This window comes from Piliocolobus tephrosceles, chromosome 15 (genome assembly GCF_002776525.5).
Source record: "Piliocolobus tephrosceles isolate RC106 chromosome 15, ASM277652v3, whole genome shotgun sequence".
Lineage (NCBI taxonomy): Eukaryota > Metazoa > Chordata > Mammalia > Primates > Cercopithecidae > Piliocolobus > Piliocolobus tephrosceles.
The window spans coordinates 64,367,307-64,391,596 of NC_045448.1; the positions used below are offsets into that span (position 1 = coordinate 64,367,307).

A 24,290-nucleotide genomic window follows, 5' to 3' on the forward strand; every position below is an offset into this window, starting at 1 on the left:
AAAACAGAAGAGTAGGGAGAAGCACACCACCTCCCAACATTAGGAGGGGCAATGCCATAGGAATTCTGATGAATAAAATCCTCCATTTCATTTCAAAATAATTTGAGAGCAGTATAACAGGAATGTATCACAAATTATTAATACAGAACTTAGTATGAGATTTGGATGTTTGTTCCCTCCAAATCTCATGTTAAAATGTAATCCCCGGCTGGGTGCAGTGGCTCACATCTGTAATCCCAGCATTTTGAAAGGCCGAGGCAAGCAGATTGCTTGAGTTCAGGCGTTTGAGACCAACCGGGGCAACACGGCCAAACCCCATCTCTACAAAAGTTACAAAAATTAGGTGTGGTGGTGAGCACCTGTAGTCCCAGGGCAGCCTGAGGTGAGAGAATCACTTGCACCCAGGAGGCGTAGGTAGCAGTGATTCAGGATTGCGCCACTGCACTCCAGCCTGGGCGACAGAGTGAGAGCCTGTCTCAAAAAAAGAGAAAAAGAAAAGGAAAATAAATGTAATCCCCATTGTTGGAGGAGGGGCCTAGAGGAAGGTGTTGGACCATAAGAGGAGATCCCTCATGAATGGCTTAGCGCCATTCTTGAGATAATGAGTGAGTTCCAGCTCTGAATTCACATGAGATCTGGTTGTTTAAAAGAGTGTGACACCTCCCCTGTCTTTCTCTGTTGCTCCCACTCTTGCCATGTGATGTGCTTGCTCTCTTTGCCTTACACCATGATTGGAAGCTTCTGGCCCTCACCAGAAGCAGATACTGGCACCATGCTTCTTGTATATCCTGCAGAACCATGAGCCAATCACACCTCTTTTCTTCATAAATTACCCAGCCTCAGGTATTTCTTTATGGCAATGCAAGTGGAATAACATAAAACTCTATTCTTAATAAATAAATATAAAAGGATTTTACTAATCTCTCACAAACATATTAGCAAAAAAAGTTAATAAATTTAAAACCATTATAAGTATGTTTTCCTCTCTCAAAATCTTATCACAACAATTTGTCTCACTTCTCAAATTGTGAATAATTTCAGCAATAAACTTATTTTGAAGGAAGGAATACCAAATATAAGACTGTTCTGTACGAAAGAACTTGAAGATTAAAACTGAGTTTTGCTTGCAATTTAATTCTAATTTATAGTATTTTTAAAACCAAAAATTAAATTTGAGGAAGTGACATTATACTAGTTTGACGAAGTTTACAAATATCTTATGGAAGCCATCTGTCAAAAGACAATCAAACCAACAAAGGCAATAACAGATTCATATGATAGATATTCAATGTACTTACTGAATTATTACAAAGAGTGACTACATAAAATCTGGAGAAATTGAGCTCTTATCTCTGAACATTAAGACCTTTAATTCACTCAGGGCTCATCATTTCAAGAAAATAACTGAGGCCACAAGGTTGTAAGTTTGTATGTTATGGTGTGTAATAGAAATGCTATTTAGGACAGGAATTTACTGAAATTAAACTGGCAGGAGACTGAAAAATTATTTAAGTTGCTCAAATTATAAAACATAGAGAGTATTTTATCTGAGGTTCCTTAAAATTAATTCCTTCATGAGGAATATTTTTTCCTTAAATGAAAATTCTCATCGTGTACCTTATTTAGACTATAGTCAGAATCCACACTACTCTACAACATTTGACTAATCTATTAAGTGTAGACAAAAAGTAATTCAAAAAACAAGCAATATACAAATAGCGCCTAAAGACCTAGTGAACTGTAAACAGAAGTTGGTTTTATACTTCACTGGGCATCCTAATTACAGGTTCTATACTGCTTTGTTCTGCCTTCTTCTATTTTCCTCTGGATGATCTCGTCTACTCCATGACTTCAAATACCATCTTTTATGTTAATTACTTTCAGATATATACTCCAGCTATCCCCTCTGTCCTGCTGTGTTAACCTGTATTTATCTTTGTGATAGGACAACCTCTTCAAGTTTTCTAAAAAGATTCAGGCATATAAACAAGTTTATAAAAGTGTTATAGATACTAGTATCAGTTCATACAAGGTTCTGTGAGTTTACAAAATAAGAAGACAGGAAAAGCTTCCTAGAGGAAATAATACTTCAGTAGATGTCTAGAGGAGGGAGTGACAGAAAGGGAGACAGACGACTGGCATTGGAGGGAAAAAGAACAGTGGGAGTCAAGTTTCTGAACCAGGAAGCAAGCTATAAAATAATTCCCTAAAATCTGGGCCTTATAGTACAGGGTGGGGGTAACCAGAAATCAGGCAAGCACCAAATCAGGGAAGGTCTCACACATCATACTTGGGAATTCAAATTCATTTCATAACTTTTATACCTATTATGTAGCAATAGGGAAGCAAGCATTAAAGGGCTTTTTAAGCAAAGGAGAAACAGGATCAAATTTGGATATAACGTGGGGAAAAGCTTTTCTATTTTAATCCCTACTGCTTTCTAAACAATATGGACTAAATTTGTTGTGCTGAGCCCTGAAGCAATTTGACTGTATATATTTGTGAGTGGAAGCCTAGAAAAGCTGGACTGCTGTGCTTTCCAGAGGGAGAAGGAATTTCCTAGGACAACTGTAGGAAAATGGGAGAAAAGTGAGAAAAACCAGCAAAATTGCCAAATGCAGAGGGCCCCTATATCTTCTATAAAATACTAACTCATAAACACTTTGAGTGGTTTTTTTTTTTTTTTTTTTTTTTTGGTTTGTTCGTTGGCAGAAACCAGGCTTCACTTCAAGATCCCAGAGACGGTATTTGTGAAGCGGACCCCAAGGACAGAGAAGACCGTGAAAATATGACACCATAAGGTGGCTCCCCATGATCTTTGCCTCTTGGTGTTCACATCTCTGGTGTTCATACCTCTCTGAGTGTGGGCAAGACCTGTAACTTGTTTATAACTAATAAAATATGGCAAAGGTGATGGGATGTCACTCCCATAATTATATTGCTTGGTCTTGCTCACAGACTCACTCTAGTCTGATGAAGTAAGCGGCCAAGCTGGTCTGATGAAGTAAGCAGCCAAGTTGGTCTGATGAAGTAAGCAGCCAAGTTGGAAAAGGCCACACGTAAGTAGATTCTAGGAACTACAGGTGGTCTCTAGGTGCTAAAGGCATCCTCCAGCCAATAGCCAGAAAGAAGCTGGGGCTCTCAGCCTTACCAACACAAGGAAATGAAGTTTGCCAACAACCTGAGTGAACCTGGAAGCAGATTCTTTCCCAGTCAAGTTGCCAAATGAGAACACAGCCCTGTCCACACATTTTTTTTTTTTCAAATTTTATTTTAGAGTCAGGGAGTACATGTGCAGGTATGTTACCTGGGTATATTGCTTGACGCTGAGGTTTGGGGTACGAAAGACCCTGTCACCCGGGTACTGAACATAGTACCCAATAGGCAGTTTTTCATTGCTTGTCCCCCACTCTCCCTCCCCTTTTGGAATTCTCAGTGTCTATTGTTTTCATCTTTGTGTTCATGTGTACCCAATGTTTAGCTCCCACTTTTAAGAACAAGGAGTATTTGATTTTCTTTTTGTTTTTGAGACAGGGTCTCACTCTGTCACCCAGGCTAGAGTGCAGTGGCCTAATCAAGGCTCACTGCAGCCTCGACCTCCCTGGGCTCAGGTGATCCTCCCACCTCAGTCTCCTGAGTAGCTGGAACTACAGGAGTACACCACCATGCCTAGCTAATTGTATTTTTTTTTGTAGAGGCGGGGTTTTGTCATGTTGCCCAAGCTGGTCTCAAACTCCTGGGCTCAAAAGATCCTCCTGCCTCGGCATCCCAAAGTGTTGGGATTACAGGCATGAGCCACCATGCCAGGCTGGTATTTGGCTGTCTCTTCCTGTGTTAATTTGCTTAGGATAATGGCCTCCAGCTCCGTCCATGTTGCTGCAAGGGATGTGATTTTGTTCTTTTTTTATGGCACCGTTCTATAGTGTATATATACCACATTTTCTTTATCCAGCCAGCTATTGATGGGCACCTAGATTGATTCCATGTCTTTGCTATTATGAATAGTGCTGTGATGAACATGTAGTGCCGTGTCTTTTTGGTAGAACGATTTGTTTTCTTTTGAATATATACCCACTAACGGAATTGCTGGGTCATATGGTAGTTCTGTTTTAAGTTCTTTGAGAAATCTCCAGACTGCTTTCCACAGTAGCTGAACTAATTTACATTCCCACCAACGGTGTATAAGCATTCCCTTTTCTCCACAGCCTCACCAACATCGGTTGGTTTTTTCAATTTTTTAATAATAGCCATTCTGCCTGTCCATACTTTGCAGCCTTGTGAGACCTTAAGCAGAAGACCCAGCTAAACTGTGCCTGTGACTCCTGACCCACAGAAACTGTGGAATAATAAATGGGTATTGTTTTAAACCTCTCTAAATTTGTGGTAATTTGTTACGTGGTAATAGAGAACTAATACAAATATTTGCTCCCTCTGCAGTACCCCATCCCTCAAATTTACAGATATTCCATAATCTATGTCCCCTATCTAACTTCTGGGTTATGTAAGTTTTAGAAAAAAAACCACTTTAATTTTTTTTAGACAGAGTCTCATTCTGGTGCCCAAGCTGGAGTGCAGTGGTGCAGTGGGCTCAAGTGATTCTCCCACATCAGCGTCCTGATTAGCTGGGACTACAGGCACACAACACCACACTTGGCTAATTAAAAAAAAAAAATTTGTAGATATGAGGTCTTACTATATTGCCCAGGTTGATCTTGAACTCCTGGGCTTAAGTGATCCTCCCACCTTAGCCTCCCAAGGTGCTGGGATTACAAGCATGAGTCACCATGCCCAGCCAAAAATCACTTGGCAGTTTGAGAGAGAATGGATTCAAGAGGCAGGAAATAATGGCAATAGCCCAGGTGAGAAATGGTGAAGGCCTAAACCAGAAAAATAGCAGTGCCATTCAACAAGTTAGGAAATAAAGGAGAAGCACAGGTTTCATGAGAAGTATTAATATACCGAGTCTATTTGAGACACGATAATTTGAAGTGTCTATAGGTCCTCCAGGTGAAGATGTCTACTAAGCTTCAGTACTAACTTTGTAAGATGCTAGTTCTGATCTGGAAAAACTCACATTTCCCTGCTTACAATCTGACAGTGAGCTGCCCTTTCAGTCCTCATCATGTGTTCTACACTTCACGGAGCTACTTGGTGCTCCACAAACAGGGCATGCCTATGCACAAGTCCATATCTTGGCTCATGCTGTTCACTCTGAATGAAATGCAATCCCCTCTCATCAAATTTATAAAAATCCTACTCACCTTTTAAAAATGTCAATATGCTCTGTTAGAATGTGGGCTCTCTCGAGGGCAGGGCACTTTGTTTTGCCCACAGATGTCTCAAAAACCTGGAATATAATAGGTACTCGATAAATATTTATTGAATGAATGGATAAATGTCTTATATAAAGCCATTCCTTATTCTCTCTCCAGTCACAGAATAAATACTAATGTATTCCATATCATAGATATAAATGTTTGCTGATAACTAGTAGTACAACTAAGAACTTCTGTTTCTGAACAAATGAGGAAAAGAAAATACAAATTTGATAGGAAAGATAATGAAGGGGTGGATGTATACCTGAACATTAGCTCTGTTTAAGAGTATGGATCACTTAACATATAGTTACCCAACACCTAGTATATACAATATGTGACTGGTTACGCAAAAGTCATTCCCAACCCCTTCTTCCTTGCCTCCCTCTAATTAAGAGGTAAAAGTAAACAATTATTTTCCCAGCCTCCTTTATAGCTAGAGATAGTCATGTGACACATTCTGGTCAATGAAATGCAAGGGGAAATCTACTCAATGGATGATTTGAAAAAAGAAAAATGTCTTCCCTGGTCTGGAAAAAAAAAAAAAGGAGACAGATCTGTCTAGTCATATCTCCTGCTTCCTACGTTTGAAAATTTTGGTGCTTGGAGCTTTTGCATCCATCTTGTGACTATGAAGAGAAGGCAAAGGAAATCACAGAGATACCAATCCAGAGCCCTCACATTAAGCCACTAAACCGATGCCAGAAGGCACCTAACTCTTGTTGTTAGACAAACTTCTCTAGTTTAAGATCTATTAGTCTGTTATTCTGTTACTTACAGTTGAAAATATTCCTGAACTAGTGGAAGATATCTTAGAAATCCTGGCTAATAATATTATCTGGTTAATAATGCCACACATGAAATGACTTTAAAATGCCTATTTGATTTTAAATTGTGTTTTTGAAAATAGCACTATGTGCCTTTAAATATACTTATCATAAGTTACACTATCTAGCATGTGGTTGTGTTGTCATAGTCTTCACTGTCTTTTCTGTTACACCTCATCCTGTGAATAATTGTGTCAAAAATGAAGAAAACATGGTTTCAATAGGACATGTTTGTCAACTCTGATTTCAGAGGTAGAACTATTACAACCAAAAGGGAAATAAAAGGAACAGAATAAAGTAAAATGGAAATCAGGATTAGTTGAAACTTCCAAATTTATTTACCCAAAAGTTTCAAAGTAATTCTATTCCAAATAATGAAGCTGTATCTATACTTTTCTAAAACAGTTAAAAAAGATTTTTGATTTATAGACATTGCAAAAGATTGGAGTGGTAATGACAAAGCACATTACGTAATTCTGTGCCCATTAAAAAAAAACTCCAAACCATTTACAGGACCATGTTTTAAAGCTGTCTAAAAAGTATAATGAGAACTCTACTTTTCTCTGTTAGATTTGCCAAGTGTCAACCGGGACTGAGAAGTGTTTTAAATTGCTTTTATAAATGAGTAGTGAAGCCACTCACCAGTTCCTAGAATTTTAAACAAAGGGAACAAATATTCAATAAGAAACCACCAGCGTAATAAATAATAATCATAGAGACTTTCTAGTGGATTAAAAAAAGGAATCATTCATTAAACCTATTTCTAAAAATTTCATTAGCTGGAATTGTTCTACATTAGTGGAATTACTCTACTATGAAATAAGATACTCTCTTCCTTATTTTTTATTAACAGGTACTATTTAGTCAGGAAACACCTGTAAGATTAAGAAAGCACTGAGTTGGGCAGCGCCTGTAGTCTCAGCTACCCGGGAGGCTGAGGCAGGAGAATGGCGTGAACTCGGAAGGCGGAACTTGCAGTGAGCTGAGATCCGACCACAGCACTCCAGCCTGGGTGACAGAGTGAGACTCTCAAAAAAAAAAAGAAAAGAAAAGAAAAGAAAGCACTGAGCTGGGCCTAGAGTTGTGAGATACACAAATAAATGAGACCGAGTTCCTGCTCTCTAAGATTTCATTGCAAAGTGAGATTCAGACACACACTCTTAAATACAGCCAGAAAGCCTCTAAACCACATACCAGTAGTATTTAGGTCTATCAGAATCTAAGGGTGGGAGGGCAGCCCAGATGAATGGCTTTATTTGGTTGTTTATTAAGGAGCTGCATTTAAATTCCAAAACAGTGGAAGGTCAGTATTAGTCATTCCCATATGAGATAAATGTATCAAATTTAGCCTAGGTTATTAGCTGCAAGCACTAATAAAGTATCATAACAAAACAGAAGACACAACGGAGTCAAATTGTCTTTGTTTTTTGTTGCTGTTGTTGTTCGTTTTTTGCTTTTTTTTTTTCGCTTTAATCAGGTACTGCTGATATTTTAAGGAGTTAAAGCCACTGCCTCGTGGAACTTGTTCATTTCTTGATGGTATCTTGAGAAACAAAAATGAAGATAGTAGAATTTCATATCTTATATCTTGGCATTATTATGTTTTCAGTTGTACAAAATATCTAAATCAGATGTATACAGGTTGAACAATTCTTACAGAAATTCCTGCCAAAATTTAAAAGATTATGGGTAATTATCACTAAAAAGAAAATTAATCACATTTTATATTAAGATAATTAAAACTGGAATTCAAAAACTGTAAGCCTGAAAACAAATCTACAAAAAGCCTGGTATGGTATGACTCATAGCAGCTTTATTCATAATAACAACAAAAAAGAAATACTTCAGATGTATATTATTAGGTGACTTGACAAACTGTGATACTATAGTAGGTTAAATAGTGACCCCCTAGAAGAGTCCACCCAGAAACTGTGAATGTGCCCTTATTTGGGAAAAGGAGTTTTGCAGATGTAATTAAGGATCTTGAGATGAGATCCATGACACTATCCATATAAGAGATAGAAGATAAGAAAGACATAGAGACACAGGGAGGAAGGCCATATGAAGACAGAGGCAGAGATTGGAGTTATGCTGCCACAAACCAAGGCATATCTGGAGCCACCAGAAGCTGGAAGAAGCAAGGCAGGATTATCCCCTAGAGTCTTTAGAGGGAGCACAGCCCTGCCAATACCCTGATTTTGGGCTTCTGGCCTCCAGAGCTATGAGAGAAAAACCTTTTGTTGTTTTAAGCCACCACGTTTGTAGTCATTTGTTAAGGCAGCCCTAGGAAACTAATACAAGGATATTCATAAAACCGTGGTATATTCATAAAATGGAATGCTATTCAGTAATAAAAGGAATGAACTACTGACACCCTCAACAACATGGATGACTCTCACAAATAAGTTGAGTGAAAGAAGCCATACACTCAGACATGCACTGTGTAATTTTATTTATATGAAGTTCAAGAACAGGCTAAATTATTCTATGAGAATAGAAATCAGAACAGTGGTTAACCTCTAGGGGCAGGAGTAAGGACTGATGGGAAAGGGGCACGAAGGAAATTTCTGGGGCAATGGAAATACTCTATATCTTGATTAGGACAGTGGGGTTACACAGGTGAATAGTTTGTCAAAAACTCATCAGACACTGCACTCAAGAGCTGTTACTTTTTTTTTTTTTTTTTTTTTTTTTGAGTCAGAGTCTCTCTGTCACCCAGGCTAAAGTGCAATGGTATAATCTTGGCTCACTGCAACCTCTGCTTCCTAGGTTCAAGCAATTCTCCTGCCTCAGCCTCCTGAGTAGCTGGGATTACAGGTGCCCACCACCACACCCACTAATTGTTGTCTTTTTAGTAGAGACAGAGTTTTGCCATGTTGACCAGGCTGGTCTCGAACTCCTGACCTCGTGATTCGCCCACCTTAGCCTCCCAAAGTGCTGAGATTACAGGAGTGAGCCACCGCACCCGGCCGAGCTGTTACATTTTATTGAGTGTAAATTAGATCTTAATTTTTAAAAACTAAGGAATAAACCAAAACAACAAAAAAACAGCAATGAGGACTGAAATTATACATTAAGGCAGGGATTGGCAAACTACAGTCCAGGGGTTAAATCTTGCCTGCCACCAATAAAATTTTATTGGAACACAGCCAGACCCAATCATTTACATATTGTCTATGGCTGCTTTCACCCTACAAAGGCAGAGTTCAGTAGCTGTGACAGAGACCATACAGTCCGCAAAGCTGAAATTATTTAGTATCTGTCCCTTTACAAAAAAAAGTTTGCCAACCTCTCTACTAAAGTTAGAGTCTGTAAGATGACAGCAAGAGGGGGGAAAATTATAGTCTGTAACTACATTTATAACTATGGAAGCCTCTTCTTGCTCTAACATTCTGTGATTCTCATTATATTTAATGGTATGAATCAGAGATGTCTGTTAAGACACTTGAAATGTCTTTACCCCAGGGCACTTAGGTGAGATTTTGAGCTAAATCTTACAATTCTTAGTTATTCCGTTTATTTTTCTTTCACTTGCCATTTTTAGCAAAATTAATAGTTCACTATTGTACTATCAAAAGTCGTCACATTTTATCCATAAATGCATTAACTTATATGGCCTCATTTGTGAGATATGCTAGGCACATAATAGTTCATTACAGAGTAATGAAAGAGAATTGGCAACCAATGGGGCCAGGGCTGACAGAACCAACTAGCAGCCTAGGCAATCCCAAGGCACTATGCAGAGCATAATAAGGGCCTAGCACACTTGCTTGTATTCTTGCAGACATAATTTTCAAAAGGGTCTAAGCTGATGGTCTAGGGACTCTGGTGTAGGAGTAACTGAACTTAGAAAGTCAAAGCTATCAGCCAGAAAGGGCTTTCCATTGCCTTTAGAATAAAAACCACAATCCTTAAAATGGTCACCAATGCCTTGAATAATACGGTCACTGTCTACCACCAGCCTTTCTTCTTCCTCTCTTTTGACAACAACTTTTAACGGGAGGCACATGATCAGTGTTGACCTCCAGAAAAATTACTCTGCCAACCATCAGAGAGAGCCTGGAGATGAGGAGAACAGTTAGGGGTCACTGGGATAATTTAATTAATAAGAAAACATATACTGAATGCTTGAATTAGGAGAGTGACAGTGGGAATGAAGAAATGAATTCCAGGATAAAGAAAATGTTTATGACCCACTGAATGCAACACAACATAGCAATGAAAATTATCTATGGCTACATACAACACAGATGCATTCACAAACATTATACTGAGCAAAAGAAGCAGCATACAAAAGAATATAAACAGTATGATTCCTTTCAAAAGTGCAAAACAGGGGGAAAAAACCACCAAACTATATTGTTTGAGAATCCTTATAGAGGTGATTTAGTAAGAAAAAGTGATTAAACAATTATCACAAGGGTCAAATTAATGGTTACTTCCAGGAGGAAGAGAAAGGCATACAGGAGCTTCTGGGGCTGCAATGTTCTATTTTGCCCTAAGTGGTGGCAATTATATGGGTGATGGCTGTGTAACAATAACAAATACAAATATATATAAACAAAAATGTTTCGATATATATTTACCATAAATAGATGTATACACATATATATAATATACACACACAGATATATGCACTCTTATGTATGTTTTCTCCGTTATCACAGTTTTTTTTTTTTTTTTTTTTTTTTTTGACGGAGTCTCGCTCTGTCCCCCAGGCTGGAGTGCAGTGGCCGGATCTCAGCTCACTGCAAGCTCCGCCTCCCGGGTTTACGCCGTTCTCCTCCTGCCTCAGCCTCCCGAGTATCTGGGACTACAGGCGCCCGCCAACTCGCCCGGCTAGTTTTTTTTTTTTTTTTTTGTATTTTTTTAGTAGAGTCGGGGTTTCGCCCTGTTAGCCAGGATGGTCTCGATCTCCTGACCTCGCGATCCACCCGTCTCGGCCTCCCAAAGTGCTGGGATTACAGGCTTGAGCCACCGCGCCCGGCTAAATCAAGGTTTTAAAAAGGATTATAGGGCAACAGCTGAGGTACACTTAATTACAACTTAATTAGGTATGGAGGGCAAAGTCAAGGATTTGGAATCAGCTCTGGGTTCAAATCTTTATTATTTATTAGCAGTGTGACTTTGAACAAGTTATTTAACCTCTCCAAGCCTCGATTTTTATCAGGGTAACTAACAGGGCTGTTACTAGGATTAAAATTTTGACCTGTCTTTGATTATTTTTCTGTGACCTTTTCTGATTGATCAGCTGAGGGATCTCCCTCAATTTACTAAAGTTATTACCTACATTGTAATTTCCTGTGCTTTATTAATGGCTGTGAGCTCCTCAGCGCCTTTACAGGTCAGGTGGCTTGGGTTTGTCTAATAGTCATAAATCAGCAGGTGGAGGATATTAAGCTTTCTGCTCTGCAAGCCCAGTAGTTCTCAAACATGAGTGTTTATCACAGTCTCCTGGATGACTTGTATTAAAATACAGCTTGCTGGGCCCCACTTTTGGAGTTTCTAATTCATAGACCTGCAGTAAGACATGAGAATTAGAATTTATTTAACAAGTTCTAGTAAGTTCCCGCGTGATACTGTTGCTTCTGGTCCAGGCACAGTATTTCTAGAATCTCTATTCTAGTCCAATATCAGAAAAGTTGGTAAACTGGTCCCCTTCACTTAAAAGAGAGAAGAAGGAGCTTCTTTGCTCTCAGGCTCTCCAACTACAAAGGAGACAGTTTTCATAGACAGTTGGAAAGAGAGTGACTCCATCTACCTATGCAGGCCCCCTTTTCCTCTTAGACAGGGGTCAGCCTTCCTGAGCTACAGATTTCATATGTCCCCCATTTACCCTCTCCTATGAGAGCTCACAGATGTCCTCAGAAGCATGGATTACTTCCAAGGGACTCTGGTGGTTGCTTTTAGTCCCTGAGTTGCTCCAGTAAGGAATTGTGGAAAGAGAGAGATCAGGAACATGTGTTCATTTTCTTCCCAGAAACTACTTCTGTGAGAATTAAGGGAGATAAAAACATAACGTCTGGGACATTAAGAGTGCTTAATAAATGTCAGCCATCATTGTTATGACTTCAACTTTTTTGAAGTGGCTGTTTGCATCGTAACAGAAACAGTAAGTGAGATGAACAGGTTTGTCAGGAAAATGAATAGTTAGGAACATTTTAATATTTATAAATTTTATATTTATTTTCATATTTATGAATTTTTATATCATGGCTCTAAGGTTAAACTTGGGGGATTTTATAAAACAGACTTGATTAGTAATCTGAGAGACACAGGAGACAACAGAAAGCTTGTGGAGCTTCTCTTGGGAAATAGTGATGCAACCCAGTTTGAGACCTAACTAGCTAGAGGGTAACACAAATGCTAGCAGCTGGCTGGCTCATAGAGACTCGTTTTTGAGAGCAGGCAGTAAGCACATGTTAAGCTTGTGATGTGCTTTGGCAGAAAGTCTTGACAAACCTATCTCATTCTTTAAACATATGGTTCCAAAGTTGCTAAGCAAAGTTCAGTTTGAACCTTGACTTTGTCTCCCTTAGAAGTGGGGGCTTGTATATTTTGCAATGCCTCATTAAATATTTTAGCATTTTGGTCTCTGCAAAAAACGTGTGTTCTTTGCAGGCAACAGTTGGTGGTTTTTTGGGGGACAATCTTAAATTCGTATCTTAGTTATCCATTCCAATATTACTTCTTTGCTTTATACACTTTCAAATTACTCTGAGGCATTTACATAGGTTCTAGGAATTACACAAACCTTAAAGTAAAAAAGAAAAAGCCAAACAAAAATCCCATATAAATTTAACTTAAATTTATTAAAAACTATAGTATGTATACTTATTTATATAACTTCAGCAACCACTTTGTGGTTTGTTTTTTAAAGCCAAATTATGAGCCTGTAGCTTCAGAAAATCTACATAGCCAATATTCTTAGAAGTGAAAATGCAATTATAAATTCATTCTACATGATTCAGTTACATTTAAATCAACAAGTGAGTAGTAGGTACTGGAGACACAGACATGAATAAATGATGATGTCCTTGTCCTTGAGGAGTTCACAGTTCTTCTGACCATGTGTTTGATTATTTGTTTCCATGTCTCTCTCACCCACTAGACTATGATTGGTCTAGTCTCTAGAGGAGGAGGTGACTGACTCTGCCAGGGAGTGTGAACTTGGAGGTGTCATTGAGAAGGTGAACTATGGGTTGGCTCTTGAAGGATACTAAGATTTGGGGTGAGGAGGTAGGGAGAGAAGGGCAGGACAATCTAAATGGAAATAACAGAATAAGTGCACAAGCATTGACATGGAAAATAATTGTTAAGATTTACAAGTATCTCTGCGTGGCTACAGCTCCTGTGTTTCTTTGAGAGTAGTACAAACAAGGAAGGTAGAGTTAGGTGAGACCAGATGGTGAAAGGTTCTTTTTCTCTTCTAAGGAGTTTTGATTTTACCTGTAGGTGGCTGGGAGACGTGGAATCTTTGTAAGCAGCAGAGTGACAAGATCAGATTTGTGTTTTGACAACAACTTCAGTGTCAACAGTACAGAGAGTGGACCATGGTAAACTACCTCAGACAAAAAGTCTAGTTAGGATGTGGTCACAACAGGCTGTCTAGTGCTGTTTCCAATGCTGACATATTTCAATATTAGTCTCAAATTCTATTTTAAAATTGTTACATAAAATGAAAACAGTCAGTGAAAATGAGCTAAAACTATAGGCCCAACTCAAAGGCTTAAAGCTCAAAATTGAGGATATCAAAGGATTTCAGAAAAAAATACACACACAAACACACACTTAAGGTATGAAGTTAAGTAGTAAGGACAGGTTTTCAGCACCTTTTCAGTCACTCAACTAATTAACATAAGACTAAAATATGAGCCACCTTTGTGTGAGGGAAGAGGAATTATGATTGCTGAGATAAACTGTGAAACAACTCAATATTTTATTAAAGAAAGTAGAAAAGAGATGGGGTTTGTGAATCAATCAATCTGAACTTCAAAGGGAAAATATGGGGAATAATACTAATAGTTATTCCCTGTTTTTAAAAATTATCCCATTTTTTATTCTCTGTTTTAAAAATTATTATATAAAATGACTGTTTTTGTTTTATGTAACAATTTTAAAATAGAATTTGAGAGTAATATTAAGTCAAACATTGGAAACAGCAATAGACCGCCTGTTGTGACCACATCCTAACTAGACTTTTTGTCTGAGGTAGTTCACCATGGTCCACTCTCTGTACTGTTGACACTGAAGCTGTCAAAACACAAAGCACTGGCCAATATGCTACTTATTTATTATGACATAATTAAAAGAAATTAAGAGTTTGTAGAATTTTTATATTAAAATTCAGCTTTGGAGATTTATTTTAAAACTTTCAAAATATCAGTTTGCACACACTAAATTTGGATTTACTTTATTATTTTACTAACATATAACTCACAGATTTGAAAAAGTCAAATAGTAATTAAAAGTAGCCCTTATTTTTCAAACAGATCCCAAAATACGAGTGATAGAGAAAATTATTCAGTCAGCTGGGCACAGTGGCTCACACCTGTAATCCCAGCACTTTGGGAGTCCAAGGTGGGAGGACTGCTTGTGGCCAGGAGTTTGTGACCAACCTGGGCAACATAGCAAGACCCTAACTCTAAAAGAACATTTTTAATTAGCTGGGTGTGGTGGCACGCAGCGGTAGTCTTAGCTACTCAGGAGACTGAAGTGAGAGGATTGCTTGAGCCAACTCATTTCAGCTTGGGCAAAAAATGAGGCCCTGTCTCTAAATATATATATATTTAGAATATATACATTTATTTGATATATATATATTTAGAATATATTTATTTGATATGTATATTTATTTGATATGTATATTTAGAATATATATTTATTTGATATATATATTCAGTATATATATTCATTTATTTGATCAGATCTGCTTCTGTTATCATTAACCTATCTTGGCATCTGTAAAAACACAAAACAACCATTGACAAATTTAATTAAATCTCTGAAAAAATGGCACAACAAATAACTCATCAGAAAAACTCTGATACCAAGTTTTTCGTTTTAAACACTGAACCAAATCCCAAATCTCATTTAAAATGTATTGTTTTTATTTTTTTTCCTCATTTTCATTTTGTAAAATTTCAAAACTACTTTACTGTTTGTAAATTATACCTCAATTTAAAAAATTTCATTTAGGAACAAAAAGTTTCACCCTAAAAACAACAACAACAACAACAACAACAACAACTTTGGCCAGGCGCAGTGGCTCACACCTGTAATCCCAGCACTTTGGGAGGCCAAGGTGGGCAGATCATGAGGTCAGGTGTTCGAGACCAGCCTGGTCAATATGGTGAAACCCCGTCTCTACTAAAAATACAAAAATTAGCCAAGCGTAGTTGCGCATGCCTGTAGTCCTAGCTACTCAGGAGGCTGAGGCAGAAGAATTGCTTGAACCCGAGAGGCGCAGGTTGTAGTGAGCCAAGATTGCGCCACTGTACTCCAGCCTGGATAACAGAGCAAGACTCCATCTCAAAAACAAAAACAAACAAAAAAACATTTCCAACCTACATAAAAGAGGATAGTACAATGAACACTACAATCACTAGAGTAACATTTTATCGTTTGTTTTCTCTCTCTCTTTTTCCAGAACCAACTGAAATTAAGTTGCAAACATCATAGACATCATAACACTTTCCCCCTAAATACACCAGTAACCTTTAAGGGATATTTTGATAACCAAATTTTGTTATACTCAATTGAATCTTTCAAGAGCCACCATGAAACAAAGAAACAGATAAATGTGAACTGTAGAATGGATAAAGTGAAATAAAGACTTCATTATATTTGGTCAAAAATGATGCTGGAAAAAGCACAACAAAATAGTGGGAAATAGGCTGGGCATGGTGGTACATGCCTGGTAATCTCAGCACTTGGGGAGGCTAAGGCAGGAGGCTGCTTGAGCCCAGGGGTTTGAGACCAGCCTGAGCATCATAGGGAGACCCCCGTTGATATTGTTTGGCTCTGTGTCCCCGCTCAAATCTCTTCCTGAATTGTAATCCCCATAATTTTCACATGTCAAGGGAGAGAACTGGTGAAAGATGACTGGATCACAGGGGTAGTTTCCCCCATGCTGTTCTCATTATAGTGAGTTTTCATGAGATCTCATGGTTTTACAAGTGTTTGACAGTTCTTCCTTCACATCTTCTCCCTCCTGCCACCATGTAAGACATGCCTGCTTCCTCTTCTACCATGATTGTAAGTTTCCTGAGGACTCCCCAGCCATGTGGAACTATGAATCAATTAAACTTTTCTTTATAAATTACCCAATCTCAGGCAGTTCTTTATAGTAGCATAAAAATGCACTAATGCACCTAACTCTACAAAAAAATAATTAGCCAGGTATGGTGGCCCATACCCACGGTTCCAGCTACTTGGGAGGCTGAAGTGGGCTGCTGTAAGCTGTGATCATGCCACTGCACTCCAGCCTGGACAACATAGTGACCATGTCTCAAAAAAAAAAAGGGCAGGAAAAGGACGCGTTGTTCAATAAAATGCCAGGATAATTAGCCATTTTTTAAAAGAATCAATCAAACCTTTATCTTATACTGTATGCCAAATTAAAATAGATTATAAATTATAGATCAAAAAAATCTTAAATCTTACCATTAAAAGAGAAAATAATAGTTTGGTCATTTGTGTATTTGTTTTTGTATTTATAGTTTTCTTCAATTGATATAAATGTTTTTGTACAATATAAATGAGAATCAAATAGATGAGAAAAAGAGAGTAAAGGGAAAATAAGTGAACAAATAATCTTTGGTTAGATAAAACTCTTAGTCTTAGACACAATGGTGAACTACTAAAGGAAAATACATATTTTACAATATAGCAGTTAATAATTGACATTTTCACATAATAAAAATGTGAAAGCTGAAAGCAAATTGGGCAAATATTTGTGAAAGGTATTATAATACAAAAAGTTCATATAAATCTTTAAGACCTTAATAAATGTGTGCACAAGATAAATTTTTAAAATTACAAAGGAAAGGGTGAATGACTTAGAAACATTTAAAAAATTTCAGTCTCACTAATAAATACCAATGAAGAGTTTTTTTCTTTTTTGCCTACTAGGAAAGTTTTTGCTTTTTTTTTTTTTTTTTTTTTTTTTTTTGCTTTGCTTATAATACATATCCTCAGAATCAGGAGTTAAGAGTACTGTGAAAAGGCCACTCTGCCTTGCTAGTGGGTGCTATTTGGCAATACATATTAAAAGGCTCTTATCTTCTGACTCAGCAAAATTCTCAACATTCCTTACGGTGACATCTTGCTGAGTGGAAATAATGTTTTATATAGGTTTTTTGTTGTTGCTATTGTTCAAGGATTGGGAGCCCTATTCAAGCTTCATAGGATAATGTGAGGGTTACTGTTAGAACCCATGGGACTTGGCAAGCACCTCGAACCAAAAGAGTTCTAGGGATCAGCTGCTCTCTCTTATCTTTCTCTGATGGCATCTCCAATTCCCTCTGCAAGTCTGTCCCACTCTCTTTTCTCTGCTAACTACATTCTTCTGCTTGTACATGGTTTCTGATTTTACACATCCGGTTCTGTTCATCATCACCCAGGAATTGAGGCTGATGGAGACTCCATCCCAAAAGTGAACTTTAATCATGTGGCAGGGAAAAGGAAACAGAGAATTGCGCACTGGCACTTACTCTTAAAATGTCTGCCCCACAGTGATACACATTTCACTGGCCAAAACAAGGCACATAGCTACAACTAACTCCAAAGAAGACAAGGAAGAGCAATCTTACCAAATATCCAGGAGGAGAACTGGAATATTTGTGAACAGTCCTTATGATTTCCTTATCTACATCCTTGTGTGCCGATTTAAACTTCTTGTAAATGAGGATTAAATGGAAAGTTACAGTCCTGCATTATCTTTTTTTTAATTAAAACACATCAGCAAATATTTCCTGACACAAAATTATAAAAATGAGCAAAAAGTCAATATACACATGTATCTTGCTCAATTCAATGCCATTACAAGTTCAGATGCATCAGTTTGCCAAATTCTCTATTGAGGAAAAATAGTCACTTATGAACCAAAAATAACACATTAACAAGTAAGTATGGTGTCTTACTTGCTATAATAGAATACAGTATTATGTGTCCTATTACAGGTATTTTAAGCAGTCCTTGTAACTTTTAGTTCTTTTTTCTCTAACTTATATTTATGATAATTAATTCCACTAACAGACACACTAGTGGTGTAACTTTGAAATAAAATTTTTAAAAAGTCTGCTACTTCTTTCTTAGGCTTCTAAGTTAGTTTAATTGAGAAGTATCCTGACATTACCATTTGCAAATATTTACCTTACTCTTGCATAACCAAAATAGAGAAATAAATTAAATGATAATGCAGACAGGAGTGGAACTGTCATCCATAACTCCTGATTTTAAATATTTTGCATGTTCACCAAATAGCATCTTTCTTCTACTCTTTATAAAATAAATGCTATACAGTTAAACTTAAAAAATAAATCTGTACTAACAAATATATCATTTTTCTACCTTTGAAGTTCTAATTTTGAAGTTCTCTGTAAGATTTAATTTGGAAAAATGGTCCAAGGCTAAAATTAATTTTGAGAACTACTTCTGTAGACCATTTTCTTTGTCACAAATTCATTTGTTAGGTCTCTCATATTTTGAAAAATCTTCTGAAAATGCAAATGTAATCTCTTGTGTCTCAGACTTTTAGACTACCTTGAATCTTTCCTCCTTGTAAGTCATCCTAGTAAGATTCCCTAGTGAACAAAACGTGCATATTTTAAAAGCAGCTTATACTGCATATTTGTAAAAATTCCTTCAATAAACCCAAAAAATGGGGCAAGAGTTTATTTTCTATTATACAATCCCCTGTTACCCTATTACTTGGCTAACAAAATTAAGCCCTCCTTCTGACCCTATGTCATTGTATTCTTCTCAATCCTTCAGCTTTGTTTTATTAAACAAAATATGCTCAATATTTTTCTTGTTTCTTTTCTCTTTGTTTTTCTGAGAATTCTCAAAAGATGTAATATTACTATGATTCAAACAGTTCAATCAAACCAGTGCACAGGCTTTATGGTCTCCTATATATGCTGATTGCACATTGGCCTTATTACTCACAGCCATCTTTATAGCCAGCAACATTTTAAGAAATACACTGATCATGGATTCTATAATTTATTTAAGAAAGTGAGCTGAGTCTACCATCCCTAACACGACCATTTCATTTGCATAAGACAGACAATCCAACTTAAAATGGCCTAAACAAATAAAAAAAAATTAGCTTACATAATTTAAAAGTCCATGGATAGCCTGCAGAGGTGGGTCTCAGTTAAAGGGTTCAAACCTTGTAATCAAAACTCTGTCTCTTCATTCTCCACTATGTTGGCTTCATTTTCAGGCATCATGGAATTTCTAACAAGAGGGATTTTACAATGTCTAGGTAACATTACTAAGCAGCAAGGTGAGGAATCTGTAGGTCAGATAGCTCTGAAGGGCAGCAGCAGTTTGTGGTCTTTTACAGTGACAGAGTTTGTCTTATCTATGGCTAGAAGATGTTGGGTGCAGTTTCGTAGGAGTATGCCAAGCAGGTATGATCTAATGGCTAAAATATGCTCATTTGAGCTATATTTAAAGCAACTAGACATGCAAGAATTTGAGTCTGGCACTGGAGGCTTTGATCTAATGGTCCGAGCCTGCTGCAAAGAAGTAAGCATGGGCTAATACACAGGGGCCATCTTGAACCCATTTATGTAACAATTGAGAAATCTGTCTTTTCTCCCTTGATGTTTTTAAGATCTCTTCTTTATCTTTATTTAGGTCTGGATTTACTTTTCTTTTCTTTTTCATTCATCTTGCCACCATGTCTCCTGAATTTCCCAAGAATGCTCCCAACTCAAAGTCTTTAATTGTCCTAGCACTGCAGCTTGAAAGCGCTTCTTCCAGATATATTTTTGGCTTGCTTTCTCAACTAGCTCAAGCCTCTGCTCCAACTATTTCCTCAGAGAGGACTTCCATGAACCCAACTTCTTGAAACTTTCTATCCCTCACCCTGCTGTATAAATAGAGCTTAGTACTACTTGATATTATATGAAATATTTGTTCATCATTCTCCTTCCCCCAAGAACATATATTTACACAGGGAGAGACTGTTTTACTCATCGCTATATACTTAGTACCTAGAACAGTGCCTAATGCTCAAATATTTGTTGACTTAATGAAAAAATAACCTCTTCTCTACGCTTTACTTTCTCCTTTCTAGGCAGAGGAGGTTTCCTGTGTAACTATGCAGAAGGCCCAAATATTTTCACTGTCAGATGGAACACTACTACATACAATCAATAAGGTTGTATTCAAGATCATCCTTGGCATTGGTTTTCTTTGTGACAATGATACCTAAGACTTTTTATTTCTTTTGCTTTGTCTTCTTCCTACTCAATCCATTGCCTGGATTCTAATGTTTTAAACTCCTGCCCCTGCCCTAGCCTTCCCTCTTGTGAGTCTTAAGTAATCTTTAAAAATTATTAAGTTTAACTTTTTATTTTTGCTAAGCAATGGTAAGATTGCCTGTCATTTTTTTTACTCAAGAAAATTGTCTAATAGTTGCTTTTGTTAGAAAATACGTATACCACTTTGTGTTACAAAGGCTTATAAACTTGTATTTTTTATGTATTTAAAACAGAAACATTTAAAATTATGATAAAAGTAATACACGAGTTTAAAAATTCAAACACTACAGATGAGCAGAAAAATAAAACATAAAAATGCAGCCAAACAACTGTCTTACAACCAAGTTCTACTTCTTACAGTACTTTGTTGACCAAAACCCAAGTAGGAAAGACATTTTACAGGTATGCAGAAAGCTGAAAAACGTTTCACACATTTTACTTGTCTTTACTGTCTTTACTAGTGCAATGCAACCTGGTATTTTTTTTTTCTTCTTGTCCCCTAATGTAGGGTGCAACCTACTAAATTGATTTCATTCCCACAGCTTGAAAACACTGCCCAGAAGGTACCAACAAACTGTTTTTAGCACTTCTGATAGTTACTCCATAATTTAAAATAATATGCATATACTGCACTGCCACTTTTTGGTTCAACTCCTGGCTTTTTTAACAAATTGACTCTACACTTTGAGAATGAACAATGAGAATTTAGCTCAGTTCCAGTACTCTCCATTTTTCTTCCCCTAGTCTTCTCTTTGCAATTTTTAAAATGAAATTATATTACATTCTATTTGCTACTTTATTCCTTTAAAGAATACGCAAACCTATTTCTTGATGTACTTAATTTAGAAAGTGTCTCCTGACTCTTCCACTGTGTAAGATTAAAAAACTTTATCCTGGAGAAGAGGGCATGCCCAAGATGGCCGAATAGGAACAGCTCCAGTCTCCAGCTCCCAGTGTGAGTGACACAGAAGACGAGTGATTTCTGCATTTTCAACTGAGGTACTGGGTTCATCTCACTGGGGCATGTCGGACAGTTGGCACTGGTCTGCGGGTGCAGCCTGACCAGCAAGAGCTGAAGCAGGGCTAGGCATTGCCTCACCTGGGAAGCGCAAGGAGGAAGGGAATTCCTTTTCCTAGCCAAAGGAAATTGAGACACACAACACCTGGAAAATCGGGTAACTCCCACCATAATACTGCGCTTTACTAAGGGTCTTAGCAAACGGCACACCAGGAGATTATATCCCACACCTGGCCCAGAGGGTCCCATGCCCACGGATCCTCCCTCATTGCTAGCATAGCAGTCTGAGATCTAACTGCAAGGCGGCAGCACGGCTGGGGGAGGGGCGCCCGCTATTGCTGAGGCTTAAGTAGGTAAACAAAGCTGCCAAGAACCTCGATTTGGGTGGAGCCCACCACAGCTCAAGGAGGCCAGCCTGCCTCTGTCGACTCCTCCTCTGGGGACAGGGCATAGCTAAACAAAAAGCAGCAGAAACCTCAGCAGAGGTAAATGCCCCTGTCTGACAGCTTTGAAGACAGCAGTGGATCTCCCAGCACGGAGGTTTGGAGGTTGAGATCTGAGAAAGGACAGACTGCCTGCTCAAGTGGGTCCCTGACCCCTGAGTAGCCTAATTGGGAGACATCCCCCACTAGGTGCAGACCCATACCTCACACCTCACATAGCGGGGTACACCCCTGAGACGAAGCTTCTAGAACAAGAATCAGACAGCAACACTCGCTGTTCAGCAATATTCTATCTTCTGCAGCCTCCGCTGCTGATACCCAGGCAAACGGGATCTGGAGTGGACCTCAAGCAAACTCCAACAGACCTACAGCTGAGGGTCCTGACTGTTAGAAGGAAAACTAACAAACAGAAAGGACACTCACACCAAAACCCCATCAGTACGTCACCATCATCAAAGACCAAAGGCAGATAAAACCACAAAGATGGGGAAAAAGCAGTGCAGAAAACTGGAAATTCAAAAAGTCAGAGCACATCTCCCCCTCCAAAGGAACGCAGCCCATCACCAGCAACAGAACAAAGCTGGATGGAGAATGACTTTGACAAGTTGACAGAAGAAGGCTTCAGTCAATCAAACTTCTCAGAGCTAAAGGAGGAACTATGTAACCAGCAAAAAGAAACTAAAAACCTTGAAAAAAGAATGGATGAATGGATAACTAGAATAATCAATGCAGAGAAGACCTTAAAAGAACTGATAGAGATGAAAACCGTAACACGAGAACTACATGACAAATGCACAAACTTCAGTAACCGACTCGATCAACTGGAAGAAAGAGTATCCAGCGATTGAAGATCAAATGAAGGAAATGAAGTGAGAAGAGAAGTGTAGAGAAAAAAGAGTGAAAAGAAGTGAACAAAGTCTCCAAGAAATATGGGATTATGTGAAAAGACCAAATCTATGTCTGATTAGTGTGCCTGAAAGTGATGGGGAAGATGGAACCAAGTTGGAAAACACTCTGCAGGATATCATCCAGGAAAACTTCTCCAACCTAGTAAGGCAGGCCAACATTCAAATTCAGGAAATACACAGAATGCCACAAAGATACTCCTCGAGAAGAGCAACTCCAAGACACATAATTGTCAGATTCACCAAAGTTGAAACGAAGGAAAAAACACTAAGGGCAGCCAGAGAGAAAGGTCAGGTTACCCACAAAGGGAAGCCCATCAGACAAACAGGAGATCTCTCGGCAGAAACTCTCCAAGCCAGAAGAGAGTGGGGGCCAATATTCAACATTCTTGAAGAAAAGAATTTTCAACCCAGAATTTCATATCCAGCCAAACTAAGTTTCATAAGTGAAGGAGAAATAAAATCCTTTACAGACAAGCAAATGCTGAGAGATTCTGTCACCACCAGGCCTGCCCTACAAGAGATCCTGAAGGAAGCCCTAAACATGGAAAGGAACGTCAGGTACCAGCCATTGCAAAAACATGTCAAAATGCAAAGTCCATTGATGCTAGGAAGAAACTGCATCAACTAGCGAGCAAAATAATCAGCGAATATTATAACAACAGGATCAAATTCACATATAACAATATTAACCTTAAATATAAATGGACTAAATGGTCCAATTGAAAGACACAGACTGGCAAATTGGATAAAGAGTCAAGACCCATCAGTTTGCTGTATTCAGGAGACCCATCTCACATGCAGAGACATACATAGGCTCAAAATCAAGGGATGGAGGAAGATCTACCAAGCAAATGGAAAACAAAAGAAAGCAGGGGTTGCAATCCTAGTCTCTGATAAAACAGACTTTAAACCAACACAGATCAAAAGAGACAAAGAAGGGCATTACATAATGGTAAAGGGATCAATTCATCAGGAAGAGCTAACTATCCTAAATATATATGCACCCAATACAGGAGCACCCAGATTCACAAAGCAAGTCCTAAGAGACTTACAAAGAGACTTAGACTCCCATACAATAATAATGGGAGACTTTAACACCCCATTGTCAACATTAGACAGATCAAGGAGACAGAAAGTTAACAAGGATATCCAGGAACTGAACTCAACTCTGCACCAAGCTAACCTAATAGACATCTACAGAACTCTCCACCCCAAATCAACAGAATATACATTCTTCTCAGCACCACATCGCACTTATTCCAAAATTGACCACATAGTTGG

At 38.1% G+C, this 24,290-nt stretch overlaps 1 long non-coding RNA gene across 3 annotated transcripts in view; it reads right to left on the reverse strand.

Moving 5' to 3' along the window:
• Nucleotides 1-24,290, reverse strand: part of LOC111550546 — a 201,806-nt gene that overhangs the window by 162,736 nt on the left and 14,780 nt on the right. For all 3 annotated transcript variants that reach the window (XR_002734089.2, XR_002734087.2, XR_002734088.2), the window contains exon 3: nt 5,262-5,347. This is a non-coding gene — a long non-coding RNA (uncharacterized LOC111550546). The remainder of the gene's footprint in view (nt 1-5,261; nt 5,348-24,290) is intronic.